At 34.7% G+C, this 16,262-nt stretch overlaps 1 pseudogene across 1 annotated transcript; it reads right to left on the bottom strand.

Moving 5' to 3' along the window:
* Positions 1 to 1,490: 1,490 nt before the first annotated feature.
* On the bottom strand, positions 1,491 to 3,375 carry LOC309823159 (heterogeneous nuclear ribonucleoproteins A2/B1-like; annotated as a pseudogene). The gene is made up of 2 exons: positions 3,372 to 3,375; positions 1,491 to 2,198 (listed from the first exon to the last, which is right to left on the bottom strand). The product of its transcript is annotated as a heterogeneous nuclear ribonucleoproteins A2/B1-like (transcript).
* Positions 3,376 to 16,262: the final 12,887 nt, after the last annotated feature.

The raw sequence follows: 16,262 nt of genomic DNA, 5'->3' as shown, positions 1-16,262 counted from the left end.
TGGTCATAATGTATTATTTTCCTATATACCTGTTCAATTCCATTTGCTAATATTTTATTTAGCATATTTACATCAATGTTCACAAGGAGTATTTGGGGTTCTTTTTTTGTCTTGTTTTGTTTTCTGCTACCATCAGATTCAGGAACTCATGTTATATTTGTCTCATGAAGTAATTTGAAAGTTTCTGTTCACTTCTGAAGCTCGAGAAAAATTTATATAGCATTAGGATCATCTAGATGTTAACCATTTTATACAATGCCCCGTTGGAAACACCTAGATGGGGTACTTTTTGTTGGGGGAATTTTTTTTTTTTTTGATCTTTCACTATTCTCCTGTGAAACTAGTCTATTTCACCTCTTTCTGCAATGGAATTATTTTTACTTAATTGAACCTTTTCCTAGGAAAAGTTCCTAGGAAACTTTATCTCTTACCTAAGTTTACAATGTATCTGCATAGAGTTACACAAAGTATTCTGCTATGATTTTTATTATTTCTCTGTCTCTCTAGCTATTTTTTCTTGTAGTTACTTATTTTGTATATATGTGATTTATTGCTTTCTTTTTTTATTAGGTTACATGTCTGTTTTTGTTAACTTTTTAAAAAATAACTTTTTGTTTGGTTTTGTTTTTTTACCACAATAGCAAATAATCAAACTATAATATGGACTAAGGAACTGAATAGACATTTATCCAAAAAAGACATACAAATGACCAATAGGTACATGACAAGTTACTCAACATTACAAAAGATGTAAGGTACAGGATGACCAAAATTAGCACAGCTGTAGGATGTATATCAAAGTTGTTAAGGCAGTAAATCCTACAAATATTCATCGCAAGAAGAAAAACTTTTTTCTGATAATCATTTCATAATGTATGTAAGTCATATCACTACCCTGCAAACTCTGATATCATTACACAAGAAAAATATTTAAAAGGTAAAAACTAAAAGTGCAAAATTATCAAAGAGGACAAACTACTACTGTTTTACCTTTAGAATTATTTTATTAAATCTTAAAGGTACAACAGTTTCTTAACTCTACACATGAACTAATTTTCTTTAGAAGAATGATGTTATGTCTCATTACACCATGATTCTAGCTAACAGTTTTACAAAATTTTGAGAAAAATCTTGAAAAAGGATTCAAATATCATCCAAAACTTTGAAATTTAACATTATCAAAGGGGATGCTTCCACATTCTTACAGAGACCACTGGAGAGACAACAATTCAAAAGCTAAGAAACGGTCTCAAAAGCATTTTTTCATACGATCTTTCCTCCACAGAAAGGTATTGTTCTTACATAATCGAGTCTACTCACAAAATGGCTCTCTGTACCTGCTCTGGTGTCTTCTGCCATATCACTGCATATTTATGCATGACTGAGGTAAGAGTTTCCTGAACACTGTTATTTTGATAACCTAAAGCTCTTCTGTTACCTCTGGGCTCTCAATGTCTATTTATACAGTCAAGCCCATGGCAAATAGAAGCTCAGTATCGGCTGGTCTCTGCATAACGCCCACGTCTTCCACCGCCCCCTGGACCATAGTTTCCTCCACCGTATGATCCTCCCACGTTCCTGCTATACCACTCAGCTTTCCACTCTTCAGTAAATCGTACTTAGAAGGTTTCTGCTTATAATTTCCCAAATCATTGTAATTATGACTTCCATAATTTCTTCATCCATAGCTGTCAAAACCACCTCTGGAGGCCCCAACCAGGTCACCATATCGAGATCCTCTACCACCGTATCCTCCTCATCTTCCTCCATAACCAGGGCTAACCCCCAAATTGCCACCTCCAGATCCTCCTCCATACCATGACAGCCATCCCCAAATGTATGTCCTCTTCCATATCCATCAGCTCCTCCTCCAAGTTTCCTTCCTCATCCTGGTCCTGCTCCAACATTTCCACCACCACCAGGAGAGTCTCCAAAACCAACGTTGCCTCCTCTTCCACCTCTAGAACTTTGGACTCCCTGCATTTTTGGTCGAGACAAGGCCTTTCTTACTTCTGCATGATGACCATTGATGCCATAGTCTTTCTGCAACACAAGCTTATCCATGGGATCATGGTCATTAAAAGTGACAAATCCAAAGCCTCTTTTCTTTCCAGACTCCCTATCGGTAATTATCTCAATGGCATTGATTTTTCCATATTTCTCAAAGTAATCTCTAAGATGATGCTCTTCAGTATCTTCTTCAATTCAGTATCTTCTTCAATTCAATTTCTTTTTACTTTAATAAGTCTTTCCTTAATTTTTATTTTTTTTAAGATTTGGGAAATTAAGAAACTTATTTTTAATTATACATTTCAACTGATCTAGATATTTAAGGTTCCTCTGAAGAACGCTGTAAGAAATAGATTCTGATATGTAAGGATTACATTATTTTATTAAAATTTGCATTTATGGTTTTCACTTTCCTTTTTGTCTAGAAATGTTGAAAAAGTGGTTTTCTTTTTATTTTTTTTATAATTTGCAATGGGAAGAGCATTTTTCCCCAGCATTTTATTATACATTGTTGAATGTACAGAAGAGTTGAAAGGATTATACAGTACACATCCATTTATCCACCACTGAGATTTTATTATTCTCAACATTTTGCTAGATAAGCTTTACCATATACCTGTTCATTTATCTATTCATCCAAAACTTTAATTTATCAATTTATCTGTTTATCAATTTATCTATTCATCTATAAGTTCATCTCACTTTTTGAAGTGTTTCAAGTAAGTTTCAGACATTAGGATACATCAGCATTAAACAGTTTAACATTTATATCATTAATTAGAATTCAGTATTTGTTTAGAGTTATTATTGCTTTATTTTAGGTAATTTAACCTATAGTGAAATATACAAGCCATTAATGAGCTTTGATGAACGTTTAGATCTGTTATCCAAACACCTGTCAAGCTATAAGGCATTTCTGTCATCCCAGAAAATTCCCTCATACCTCTTTACAGTCAGTTTCTATTTCCAACATTTCAGAGAAAAACTCTGTGTTTATTATTTTTTACCATATATTAATTTTTGACTTATAGAACTTTACTTTTAAAACACTGCTTTTATTTTTTCACCATATATTAATTTCTGCCCATTACAGAACTTAACTTAAATGGACTAATTAATACAGTACATACTCTAATGTGTAAAGCTTCTTTCACTGAACATGATTTTTAAGGTTCATCAAAATCCTTGGCTGCAGCAGTATTTTTTTTTAAATGGTGACCAGGTCTCCCATTGTATGAATATACCACAGTTTATCTATTCTCCTGATTATACATATTTGGATTATTTCCAAATTTTGGCTATTACGAAAAGAAGCTTTGAACATTTTTGTGGACATGTTTTTACTTCTTTTGGACAAATACCCATGAGCGCAATTGTTGGGTCGTAGGGTAGTTTTGTACCTTATTTTGTAAGAAATTTCCATGACACAGGAGATTTTATAAAATAAAATAGAGACAAACTAGATGTTATCAACATTTTAAATGTTTGTTTTCAAATGTCACTGTGAAGAAAACAAACAGGCAAGCCACAGTCTAAGAAAAAAATATTTTCAAAATATCTGAGAACAGGTTTCCAAGAGATATATCTATCTAACTAATATGTCTATATGTATCTAACATATCTATGTACATAAATAGATATATCTATACATGTATATTGATATATTTGTGTATATAGATACCTATATAACTAATGTGTCTAATATCTATTACAGTTTTACACATATGTGATAGATATATTAAAACAATAAAAATACACACAATGCAATAAAGATGGCAAATATTTGAACAGGCATTTCAAAATAGAACTATGTGAATGAAAAATAAGTATGTGAAGAAATGTTCAAATCATTAGTCATCAGCAAAATGGAAATTAAAATCCTAATTATGGGGACTTCTGATTTCTAGTTCTGCATGTAAGGGAACTTGGAAGTCATCACTCCATCCTAACAAGTAAAAAGTTGAACATGATTCTTCTTGGATCCATGAAATAGGGGAGGACACAGGGCAAACCACTGCTCCCAAGATTAGAGAAACAGATAGCTGAATACAAGGAGTTGTTGATTACCAGATTACTGCAGCAGAGACCTACAAGGAGAAACTGCCTCTGGAAGCAGTGCTGGGATAGAAAAAGCTGAACTATAATTGATAAATTGCTGGAGATAGAGTGAGGGCAACTCTGAGAGTTAAAAACATCAAGAGGAAACCAGTCATGGGGGGCTCCCACAATATTGTGAGATGTACCTCCAGGTAAGGAGTCTGACCAAATTCTGACAGTATTAAATATCAGAGAAAACACCCTTCTGCTTCTGACAGATGAAAAAATTCATTTTGAAATATGCCAGAGCACTCAGTTCTTCCTACCAGGCCTGCCCTCAGGGGAAAATTGTTTAGTGAACCTAATACTAGCTAAAAAGATGTGTATTAAGACACATATAAGAAACTTGGAAGTTGTTACTCTCCCCTAACAACAAATGAAAAGCTGAAGAAACTGAAAAATCAACAACTCTCCTTGAATTCTCAAGAGAGGGGAGGACACAGGACAAACTGCTGTTCCTAAGACTGGAGAGATAGATCAATACAGGGAGGCATGGCTTACTAGAGAATCACTAGCTGCAGCCCCGCAGGAGCCAGTGCCACGGTAGGAAAGCCTTGGCTGTAATCGATGAATCACTGGAGGTTCAGAGCAGACAGCTCTGAGAGTTAAAAACTTCAAGGGATCTAGTCTTGGGGGACTCACAATATTGTAAGATTTACCTCCAGGAGCTTGACTAGGTTCCTACAGTAAATATCAGAGAAAACTCCTCTCCTGCTTCCTGCAGGGGGAAGGGAAAAGGAACCATTTTGAAATACCCCAGAGCACTCTGTTCTTAACAAGGCCTGCCCTCAGAAGAAACTAGCTAAACTGGGCCTAACATGCTGGGGAAGGGAAATATTCAACTCCAGCTCATTCTAGCCAACCTCTCCTACCTAAGGAGGGAGAAAAGAAAAACCATGAGGAACACCTGTTAAGTTCACAGGCTAGAGGCATGGGCTCCCTAAAAGACTGATATCTAACCAAAGGACTATAAAATGCCTTCCCTCCCCACAAACCTCACCATCATATTACTAGTGGCCTGTTTACAGGCAGCTCCTCTTACTCCTCTTACCTCTTGTCTGGTTATCAAGAAAAAAAATCACAAGACATACCAAAATGCAAATATATATATATATATATATATATATATAGAAGAGATAGAGTAAGCATCAGAACCAGACATGGCAGGGGTGTTCGAAATATCAGACTAGGACTTTAAAACAACTATGATTAATATGCTAAGGGCTCTAACGGGTAGAGTGGGCAGCATGCAAAAACAGATGGGTCATGTAAGCAGAGAGATGGAAATTCTAATAAATAATCAAAAAGAAATAATAGAAATCAAAAATACTATAATAGAAATGAATACTGCCTTTGATGGACTTATTAGTAGATGTGACACAGCTGAGGAAGGAAACTTTGAGCTAGAGGATATATCACTAGAATCCTGGAAAGCCAAAAGCAAAGAGAACAAGAAAGTTGAATCAATAATTAATAACCTCCTAAAACTGAAAGTAGCAGGCCCAGATGTGTTCACTGGTGAATTCTACTAAACACTTAAGGAAGCAATTATACCAATTCTCTACAATCTCTTTCAGAGAGTAGAAGCAGAAAGATTACTTCCTAATTCATTCTATGATGCCATCATGACCCTAATACCAAAACCAGACAAAGATATAAGAAAACTGCAAACTAATGTCTTTCATGAACACAGATGCAAAAATTCTCAACAAAATATTAGCAAATCAAATCCAATAATGTATAAAAAGATAATATACCATGACCAAGTGGGATTTATCCCACGTATGAAAGCCTGTTTCAACATTCAAAAATTAATTACTGTAATCCATCATATCAACAGGATAAAACAGAAAAATCACATGATCATATCAATAGATGCAGAAAACGCATTTGATAAAATCTAACAGCCATTCGTAATAAAAATTCTCATTAAACTAAGAATAGAATATCCTCAACTTTATAAAGAATATCTACAAAAAATATCTACAACATCATACTAGATGGTGAGAATCTCAAAGCTTTCCAACTAAGGTCAGGTACAAGGCAAGGATGTTCCCTTTCAGCACTCCTTTTCAACATCATACTGGAAGTTCTATCCAATTCAGTAAGAAAAGGAAAAGAATGGAAAGGAAAGGAAAGGAAAGGAAAGGAAAGGAAAGGAAAGGAAAGGAAAGGAAAGGAAAGGAATAAAGATTGGAAAGGAAAACATAAAATTACTTCTTTTTGCAAATAAATTTATTTTTCTATATATAAAATCCAAAAGAACTGCCAAAAATCTCCTGGAACTGATAAGTGATTATAACAAGGTTGCAGGATACAAAGTTAATACACAAAAGTCAAATGCTTTCCTATATATCAGGAATGAACAAATACAACTTGAAATTAAAAATACAGTACCATTTACTTTAGCATCCATGAAAACCAAATACTTGAAAATAAATTTAATAAAATATGTACAAGATCTACACAAGGAAAACAAAAAAACCTTAATGAACAAAATCAAAGAGGTAAATAGAGATATATTCTATGTTCACTGAGAGGAAGACCCAATATTTTCAAAATGTCAGTTCTTCTTTACTTGATCTATAGATCCAATGCAATTTCAATCCAAATACCAGAAAGTTATTTTGTATATATTGACAAACTGACTTTAAAGTTTATGTTGGCAAAAGCCAACATAATATTGAAGGAGAAGAACAAAGTTGGACTGACAATACCTGACTTCAAGACTTACTATAAAGCTACAGTAACCAATACAGTGTGGTACTGGTGACAGAATACACAAATAGATCAGTGGAACAGAATAGGGAGGCCAGATATAGACCCCCATAAATATAGTAAACTGATCTTTGACAAAGGAGCAAAGGCAACACAATGGAGCAAAGATAGTTTTTACAAGAAACATTGCTGGAACAACTGGACATCTATATCCAAAAAAAAAGAAAAAAGGAATCTAGATATAAACTTTACACCCTTAACAAACACTAATTCAAAATGAATCACAGATCTAAATCTAAAATGCAAAACTATAAAACTCCTAGAGGATAACAAAGATGAAAACCTAGCTGACTTTGGGTGGCAATGACTTTTTAGATACAACACCGAAGACATGATCAATGAAAGAAGTAATTGATAAGCTGGCTTCATTAAAATTACAAACTTCTGCTCTGTAAAAGACAATGTCAAGAGAATGAAAAGACAAGACACAGACTGGGAGAAAATATATGCAAAAACACATCTAATAAAGTACTGTTATCTAAAATATGCAAAGAAATCTTAAGCTAAATAATAAGAAAACAAACAACTCGATTCAAATTGTGCCAAAACACTTGACAGACACTTCACAAGAGAAGATATACAGATGGCAAATAAGCACATGTAAAAATGCTTCACATCATATGTCATCAGGGAAATGCAAATTTAAACAACCATGAAATACCACTTCACACTTATTAAAATGGCCAAAATATGGAATACTGAAAAACTAAATGTTGGTGAGGATGTGGAGCAACAGGAACTCCTATGCATTGCTGGGGGGAATGGAAAATGGCACAGCCACTTTGAAAGTCAATGTGACAGTTTCTTACAAAAGTAAGTATATCTTTACCATATGATATAGCAATCATGCTCCTTGGTATTTACCCCCAAAAGTTAAAAAGTTATATCCACACAAAAACCTGCACACGTATGTTTATGGCAGCTTTATTCATAATTGCCAAAACTTAGAAGCAATCAAGATGTCCTTCAGTGGGTGACTGGATAAATAAACTTTGGAACATTCAGACAATGGAATATCATTTAGTGTTAATAAGAACTGACACGTGAAAAGACAGGGAGGAATCTTAAATGCATATAAGTGAAAGAAGCCAATCTGAAAAGGCTACATATTGTATGATTCCAACAATATGACATTCTGGAAAGGGAAAACAATGGAGAAAATTTTTAAAAAAAATCAGTGGTTGGCAGGGGTTGGGTGGAGGAGGAATGAAAAAATGGATCACAGAGGATTTTTAGGACATTGAAAATACTCTGTATGACACCATAATAATGGATACAGTATATATTTGCCCCAACTCATAGAATGTACAACATCAAGGATGAACCATAATGTAATATATGGACTTTGGGTGATTATGATACGTTGATGTAGGTTCATTAATTGTAACAAATGTACCACTCTGGTAGGAAATGTTGATAATAGGGGAAACCATGTATGTGTGGAGGCAGGGAATGTATGGAAAATATCTGTACCTTCCTCTCAATTTTTCTGTGAATCTAAAACTGCTCTGAAAAAAACACTGTCAATTTTTTCCATGGCATTAAAAAGACAAAGGAAAAGAAATAATGGGATACCAGGACACACCCACCATAATAAGTAACTCATTAAAAACTGAAAATAGAAAGTGTTGGAAAGATAACCTCATACATATTATAATTTTTACTTCCTGTTTCTCTCAGAGTTTAGTTATTACGTGTATAATAGTTCTGATTTTATGATTTCTTGGTAACATAACATTATGAATATCTATTTTATGTAATATAATTTTTATTATTATGAAGCATTCTTCAACTCATAATACACTTCTATTAATACAGTTTGCCTTTCTCATACATTATTTGTCTTTAAATAAAATTTAGCTTTTGCTTTTTTATTATTAGTGTTTCTATGCTAAATCTATTTTTTCATTCTTTAAGTGTCAACTTATCTGCATCTTTATTTCTTGCAGACAGATTATATTTGGAACATGTTTTTACATTCATTATGATGATCTCTGTCTTTTAATTGGTGACTTTAGTCCATTTACCTTTAATGTAATTATTCATATGATTGAAATTAGGTATACCATTTTTCTAATGTTTTCTGTTTTTCCCATCTGTCTAAAAATATATTCTGTTCCTTCTATTCTGTAACTTTTTTGTGCTTATTGTATAGTTTTTATAATTCAACTTAATGCTTCTTTTTTTTTGATTTACCTTTTTTATTTTATTTTCAGAATGGTTGCTCTAGGGATTACAAAAGACATCATTATCTTATCACAGTCTATTTAAAGTTAATGTAACATCACTCTGTACATAGATTAAGAATTTGGAAATAAATATCTTATTTTACTCCCCTCCTACATTAAGCTATTTTATATGTATTATATATACATATATTATAATTTACACAACACAGTGTTATAATTTTTGCTTTAAATTGTTATAAGCAATAGATTCAATGCAATCAATCCCTATGAAAAACCATTTTTTGAATTAATATAAAAACTCATCCTAAAATTCATGTAGAATCTCAAGGGATCTTGTTTGTTTGTTTTTCAAAATTCATTTAATCTATTAATGAGGGAAGCATTAGGATTATAATACTGGTTCAAGAATTGGAGAAATTGGGGACTTCCCTGGTGGTCCAGTGGTAAAAAAAATCCATCTTACAATGCAGGGGACACAGGTTCGATCCCTGGTCAAGGAACTAAGATCCCACATGCTGTGGGGCAACTAAGCCCATGCGCCACAACTACTGAGCTTGAACTCCTCAACTAGAGAGCCTGTGTGCCACAAACTACAGAGCCCACGTGCTCTGGAACCCGTGTGCCACAACTACAGGGCCCACATGCCCTGGAGCCAGCACGACACACCTAGAGGAGAAAATCTGCACACCACAACTAGAGAGAAGCCCATGCATTGCAACGAAAGATCCCACATGCCTCAACAAAGATCCTGCATGCCACTACTAAGACCTGATGCAGCCATAAATAAATAAATAAATAATAAATAAATATTTTAAAAAAGTATTGGAGAGACTGAATATATAGCAAAAGAAAGAAAGAAAGAGAGAAGGAAAGAAAGAAAGAAATGTCTCTTTGGAATTATATTTTCTACTGGAAAAAATCATTTGCATTTTTATCAGACAAAAATCTACCAGTTAACTGGTAGTTTTGCAGAGTTTACTACTAATCAATACTAAATAGTAAGTCAAAGGTACACTCTGTTAGAGAATGAACAATCTGTGGTCTGCAATTAGCTGAAGCCCCAGTATAATGTTGAAAGGACACATAGCGTTCTTTTTGCCTAATTTTCACGTTGGGGATAATTGTTCTTAACAGGATTTAGGGCAAATTACCTCAAATCTCTGTGAACTTCAATGCCTTTACTTTTTTAAATTAATTTTTATTGGAGTATAGTTGCTTCACAATGTTGCATTAGTTTCTGCTGTACAGCAAAGTGAATTAGCCATACATATACATATATCCCCTCTTTTTTGAATTTCCTTCCCATTTAGGTTACAACAGAGCATTGAGTCGAGTTCCCTGTGCTATATAGTAGGTTCTCATTAGTTATCTATTTTATACATAGTAGTGTATATATGTCAATCCTATTCTCCCAATTCATCCCACCCCTCCTTTCCCCCTGGTATCCGTATGTCCGTTCTATACATCTGTGTCTCTATTTCTGCTTTGCAAATAAGTTCATCTGTACACCATTTCTAGATTCCACATATAAGTGGTATTATACAATATTTGTTTTTCTCTTTCTGACTCACTTCACTCTATATGACAGTCTCTAGGTCTATGCATATCTCTGCAAATTTCTCACTTTTGTTCCTTTTTATGGTTGAGTAATATTCCATTGTGTACATATATAACATATCTTCATTATCCATTCTTCTGTTGATGGACATTTAGGTTGCTTCCATGCCCTGGCTATTGTAAATAGTGCTGCAATGAACAGTGGGGTGCATGTATCTTTTTGAATTACCGTTTTCTCTAGGTATATGCCTAGGAGTGGAATTGCTGGGTAATATGGTAATTCTATTTTTAGTTTTTTAATAAACCTTCATACTGTTCTCCATAGTGGCTGTATCAATTGACATTACACCAACAGTGTAAGAGGGTTCCCTTTTCTCCACATCCTCTCCAACATTTATTGTATGCAGATTTTTTTATGATGGCCATTCTGATTGCTGTGAGGTGATACCTCATTGTAATTTTGATGTGCATTTCTCTAATAATTAGTGATGTTGACCATCTTTTAATGTGTCCATTGGCCATCTGTATGTCTTCTTTGGAGAAATGTCTATTTAGGTCATCTGCCCATTTTTTGATTGGGTTGTTTGTTGTTTTGATATTGAGTGGCATGAGCTGTTTGTATATTTCGGAGAGTAATCCCTTGCCAGTTGCTTCATTTGCAAAGATTTTCTCCTATTCTGAGGGTTGTCTTTTCATCTTGCTTATTGTTTCCTTTGCTGTGAAAAAGCTTTCAAGTTTCATTAGGTCCCATTTGTCTATTTTTCTTTTTATTTTCATTACTCTAGGACGTGGATCAAAAAAGATCTTGCTGTGATTTCTGTCAAAGAGTGTTATAACTACGGTTTCCTCTAAGAGTTTTATAGTGTCTGGCCTTACATATAGGTCTTTAATCTATTTTGAGTTTACTTTTGTGTATGGTGTTGGAAAGTGTTCTAATTTCATTCTTTTACATGTAGCTGTCCAGTTTTCCCAGCACCACTTAGTGAAGAGACTATCTTTTCTCCATTGTATATTCTTGCCTCCTTTGCCATAGATTAGGTGACCATAGGTGTGTGGCTTTATCTCTGGGCTTTCTATCCTGTTCCATTGATCTATGTTTCTGTTTTTGTGCCAGTACCATACTTAATTACTGTAGCTTTCTAGTATAGTCTGAAGTCAGGGAGCCTGATTCATCCAGCTCCACTTTTTTTTCTCAAGATTGCTTTACCATTCGGGGTCCTTTGTATTTCCATACAAATTATAAAATTTTTTGTTGTAACTCTGTAAAAAATGCCATTGGTAATTTGACAGGGATTGCATTGAATCTGTAGATTGCTTTGGGTAGCATAGCCATTTTCAAAATATGGATTCTTCCAATCCAATAACATGGTATATCTCTGCATCTGTTAGTGTCATCTTTGATTTCTTTTATCAGTATCCTATACTTTTCTGAGTACAGGTCTTTGGTCTCCTTAGGTAGGTTTACTCTTAAGTATTTTATTCTTTTTTCTGCAATGGTAAATGGGATTGTTTCCTTAATTTCTCTTTCTGATCTTTCATAGTTAGTGTAGAGGAATGCAATAGATTTCTGTGTATTAATTTTATATCCTGCAACTTTACTGAATTCATAGATTAGCTCTAGTAGTTTTCTGGTGGCATCTTTAGGACTTTCTATGTATAGTATCATGTTATCTGCAAAGAGTGACAGTTGTATTTCTTCTTTTCTGATTTGGATTCCTTTTATTTCTTTTCTTCTCTGATTGCCATGACTAGGACTTCCAAAACTATGTTGAATAAAAGTGGAGAGAGTGGACTTCATTGTCCTGATCTTAGAAGAAATACTTTCATTTTTTCACCACTGAGAATGATGTTTGTTATATATGGCTTTTATTATGTTGAGGTAGGTTCCTCTATGCCCACTTTCTGGAGAGTTTTTATCATAAATGGGTGTTGAATTTTGTCAAAAGCTTTTACTGCATCTATTTAAATGATCATATAGTTTTTATTCTTCAATTTGTTAACATGGTGTATCACATCGATTGATTTGCATATACTGAAGAATCCTTGCATCCCGGCTATAAATCCCACTTGATCAGGGTGTATGAGCCTTTTAATGTGTTGTTGCATTCAGTTTGCTAGTATTTTGTTGAGTATTTTTGCATGTATGTTCATCAGTGATATTGGACTATACATTTCTTCTGTTGTGATTTATTTGTATGGTTTTGGTTATAAGGGTGATGGTGGCCTTGTAGAATTAGCTTGGGAGGGTTTCTCCCTCTGCAAATTTTTGGAAGAGTTTGAGAAAGATAGGTGTTAGTTCTTCTCTAAATGTTTCATAGAATTCACCTGTGAAGCCATCTGGTCTTTGACTTTTGTTTGCTGGAAGACTTTTAATCACAGTTTCAATTTTATTACTTGTGATTGGTCTGTTCATATTTTCTATTCCTTCCTGGTTCAGTCTTGGAAGGTTGTAACTTTCTAAGAGTTTGTCCATTTCTTCCAGTTGTCCATTTTTTTGGCATATGGTTGCTTGTAATAGTCTCTTATGATCCTTTGTATTCCTGTGGTGTCAGTTGTAACTTTTCCTTTTTCATTTCTAATTTTATTGATTTGAGTCCTCTCCCTTTTTTTCCTTTCTTTACTTGTCTGGCTAAAGGTTTATCGATTTTATTTATCTTCTCAAGAAACCAGCTTTTAGTTTCGTTGATCTTTGCTACTGTTTTCTTTGTTTCTATTTCATATTTCTGCTCTGATTTTTATGATTTTTTTCCTTCTACTAACTTTGGGTCTTGTTTGTTCTTCTTCCTCTAGTTGCTTTAGGTGTAAGGTTAGGTTGTTTATTGGAGAGTTTTCTTATTTCTTGAGGTGGCATTGTATTGCTATAAACTTCCCTCTTAGAACTGCTTTGGCTGCATCCCATAGGTTTTGGGTCATCGTGTTTTCATTGTCATTTGTTTCTAGGTATTTTTTGATTTCCTCTTTGAGTTTTTCAATGATCCCTTGTTTATTATTTAGCATATTCTTTAGCCTCCATGTGTTTGTGTTTTTTAGTTTTTTTAGTTTTTTTTCTGTAATTGATTTCTAATCCATAGCATTGTAGCCTGAAAAGATGCTTGATACAATTTCAATTTTGTTAAATGTACCAAGGCTTGATTTGTGAACCAAGATGTGATCCATCCTGGAAAATGTTCCATGTGCACTCAAGAAGAAAGTGTATTCTGCTGCTTTCAGATGGAATGTCCTATAAATACCAATTAAGTCTATCTGTTCTAATGTGTCATTTCAGGCTTGTGCTTCCTTACTAATTTTCTGTCTGGATAATATGTCCATTGGTGTAAGTGGTGTGTTAAAGTCCCCCACTATTATTTTTGTACTGTCAATTTCTCCGTTTATGACTGTTAGCATTTGCACTATGTATTGAGGTGCTCCTATGTTGGGTGCATAAATATTTACAATTGTTACATCTTCTTGTATTGATCCCTTGATCATTATGTAGTGTCCTTCCTTGTGTCTTGTAACAGACTTTATTTTAAAGTCTATTTTGTCTAATATGATTATTGCTACTCCAGCTTTCTTTTGATATTGCATGGAATATCTTTTTCCATTCCCTCAGTGTCAGTCTGTATGTGTCCCTAGGTGTGAAGTGGGCCTCTTGTAGACAGCATATATACGGGTCTTGTTTTTGTATCCATTCAGCCAGTCTGTGACTCTTGGTTAGAGCATTTAATCCATTTACATTTAAGGTAGTTATCAATATGTATGTTCCTCTTACTATTTTCTTAAGTGTTTTGGGTTCCTTTTTGTAGGTCTTTTTCTTCTCTTGTGTTTCCCACCTAAAGAAGTTCCTTTAGCATTTTTTGTAAAGCTATTTTGGTAGTGCTGAATTCTCTTAGCTTTTGTTTTCTGTAACGCTTTTGATTTCTTTGTTGAATCTGAATGAGATCCTTGCTGGGTAGAGTAATCTTGGTTGTAGGTTTTTCCCTTGCATCACTTTAAATATATCTTGCCACTCCCTTCTGACCTTCAGAGTTTCTGCTAAAAAATCAGCTGATAACCTTATGGGGATTCCCTTGTATGTTATTTGGTGCTTTTCCCTTGCTGCTTTTAATATTTTTTCTATGTATTTAATTTTTGTTTAATATGAGTCTTGGCATGCTTCTGCTTGGGTTTACCCTGTGTGGGACTCTGTGCTTCTTGGACTTTGTTGACTATTTCCTTTCCTATGTTAGGGAAGTTTTTGACTATAATCTCTTCAAATATTTTCTCAGACCCTTGCCCTTTCTCTTCTTCTTGAACACCTATAATTCGAATGTTGGTGTGCTTAATGTTGTCCCAGAGGTCTCTGAGCCTGTCCTCATTTCTTGTCATTCTTTTTTCTTCATTCTGATCCTTGGCAGTTATTTCCACCATTCTACCTTCCAGCTCACTTATCTCCAGCTCACTTATCTGTTCTTCTGCCTCAGTTATTCTGCTATTGATTCCATCTAGTGTATTTTTCATTTCTGTTATTGTGTTGTTCATCACTGATTCTTCTTTATTTCTTCTAGGTCCTTTTTAAACTTTTTTTGTATCTTCTTAATCTGTTCCTCCATTCTAATTCTGAGATCTTAGATCATCTTTACTGTCATTACTCTGAATTCTCTTTCAGGTAGATTGCCTATTTCCTCTTAATTTATTTAGTCTTATGGGATTTTACCTTCCTCCTTCGTCTTCAACATATTTCTCTGTCATCTCATTTTGTCTAACCTACTGTGTTTATGGACTCCTTTCCGGAGGCTGCAGGGTCATAATTCCTCTTGCTTCTGTTTTCTGCTCCCTGGTGAATGAGTTTGGTCCAGGAGCTTGTGTAGGCTTCCTGGAGGGAGGGACTGTTGTCTGCACTCTGGTAGGTGGAGCTGAGTCTTTTCCCTCTGATTTGGAGGGCCACATCAGGTGGTGTGTTTTGGGATGTCTGTGAGCTTAGTACGACTTTAGGCAGCCTGTCTGCTATTGGATGGGGCTGTATTCCTATCTTGCTGGTTGTTTGGCATGACACATCTAGCACTGGAGCCTGCAGGCAGCTGGGTGGAGGTGGTTCATGGTATTGAGATGGATACCTCCAGGAGAGCACAAGCTGATTAATAGTCCCTGTGCCTGGGAATTCTCTGGTGGTCCAGCATCCTGGAATCAGCATTCCCATCCTGGAGGCCCAGGCTCGACCTCTGGCTGGGAAAAAAAGAGCCCACCAGTTTCACAGTGTGGCCAGAGAAAAAAGAAAGAAAATAAAGAAGAAAAGAAAACCAACAGGCAAACAAAACCCAAGACAAATAACAAAGAGAAAAACAAACACACAGTAGCAACAACACAACACACACACATACACAGAACAAATAAAGAAAAAAGAGAAGAAAACAAATAAACGGATACAGCAAATCTAGGACTCATGATGACAACAAAATCAAACTAACAGAAACAAAGAAGCAGATAGAAAAGAAAAGAAAAATAGTTTAACCCCCCAAAAAACAAGAGAACAAACAAACAGAAGAATTTAAAAAATGAATGAATGAATTCTCTGGCATTCCACTCTCTTGGACTCGGCGCTCTTACCCCAGAGGCTAAGGCCCGACCCCTGGCCCAGGAACCAAGACCCTATAAGCCGTGTGGCACAGCAAA

This window comes from Grampus griseus (assembly GCF_964374135.1).
Source record: "Grampus griseus genome assembly, chromosome: 5".
NCBI lineage: Eukaryota > Metazoa > Chordata > Mammalia > Artiodactyla > Delphinidae > Grampus > Grampus griseus.
This window is presented reverse-complemented; position numbering and strand designations above follow the sequence as displayed.